Source organism: Bos grunniens, chromosome 20, assembly GCF_055505025.1.
Source record: "Bos grunniens cultivar Pamir isolate PY7600 chromosome 20, Bosgru_T2T1.0, whole genome shotgun sequence".
Lineage (NCBI taxonomy): Eukaryota > Metazoa > Chordata > Mammalia > Artiodactyla > Bovidae > Bos > Bos grunniens.
The window spans coordinates 72,231,985-72,233,397 of NC_141184.1; the positions used below are offsets into that span (position 1 = coordinate 72,231,985).

General features: G+C 62.7%; 1 pseudogene; it reads right to left on the minus strand.

Annotated features, from left to right (window-relative positions):
* Positions 1-931: 931 nt before the first annotated feature.
* On the minus strand, positions 932-1,051 carry LOC147350693 (5S ribosomal RNA; annotated as a pseudogene).
* Between the last annotated feature and the right edge of the window lie 362 nt (positions 1,052-1,413).

A 1,413-nucleotide genomic window follows, 5' to 3' on the forward strand; every position in this document is an offset into this window, starting at 1 on the left:
TAGGTAAACCAGGGTTGAGATGCAGGAAGAATTTCAGGCCGGGAAAATAGCATCTTGGAAGGCTATGTGACCAGGGAAACTTAGGACATTCAAGAAACGAAAAATGCCCTATGGGATGGAAGCCAAAGAGTGCAGAGGGCATTCCAGGCAAAAGACATCAGAGAAGAACGTGAGGAGCAAGCCTGAAGGGAAGTGGTCGTATCTTCAATATGCTGGGAAAATACGAGAGCCGTTGGAGCAGGGAGGTGACAGCATTGCATCTGCATTTCCAAAAGGTCATCTTGCTCCACATCACTAATGATTGGAGAGGCTCAACTCCAAACTCCAAGGAGGGACCACTTCACATGAGTCCGATTGGGCCTCACTGCAATGTCTGTCAATAACCAGTGCTGGAGAAGATGTGGAGCAAAGGGAACTCTCCTCCACGGGGAGTAGGAATGGGCGTGGGTAGAGCCGGTATGGAAAAGAATATGGAGGTTCCCGAAGGAACTAAAAGTGGAAGTAGCGTATGGTTCAGCAGTCCGACTCCCAGGCATGGACACACCCACGGTATAAGTGAACAAGATAGATGCCCCGTTTGGGCACATCTATCTGTGCGTGCGTGCGCACATGCGCATGCGCGATGGCCTGCGAGGCAGGGGGTGGGGCGGGGGCTGGGGCTCTGGCGGGAGTCCGTGCAAGCCCCGGGATTGCCTGAGGCAAGCCAAAGGAGCCCCAGATGGAGACGGGACTGCCGGTCGTCGGGTGTCCTGGAAGCCGAATGCGAATGCGGAGGGGCTCGCGGGCCGCGCGGAGGCAACCCAGGTCTGCAGCGGGAGTCGGGGCCCCGGCCAGCCGCTCCCCGCGGCCCGGGAGGGGCTGGGGCTGCGGGGGGGGATCCAAGAATCGGGATGCGCGGCGGGGGCTAAAGGACCTCTTCTGGTAGGCAAAAAGCCTCGAGCACCCGGGATTCCCAGGTGGTCTCCCATCCAAGATCCTAACCGGGCCCGACCCTGCTTAGCTTCCGAGATCAGACGAGATCGGGCGCCTTCAGGCTGATACGGCCTGAGACAGTGGCGCTTGGCTCGGGGCGCCCTAAGAGCCTTGCGCTTCGCCTCCCTTTCGCTCTGCCCTGCAGGTCGGGCCAACGGGCCGCACCTCTCGTCGCGGGGCGTGCTGTACTTGAGCCGCACGACCCGCGACCGGACTCCAGCCTGCTGACGCCGGCCCGCCCCCCGGAACACCGCCAACACCAGAGCAGCAAGCGCCTGGCCGGGCCCGGGGGCCCGAGGGGCTTCCAGGACCCCCCATTGACCGGGAGGGCGTGCGTGCATGCGTGCGCGCGGGGCCTGGGGGCTGGGCTGAGGGGTGCGGAGGTCTCGGCGCCCTCCCACCCGCGGCAACTCCAGACCCGGCCGCGCTGGCTGAGCGGGG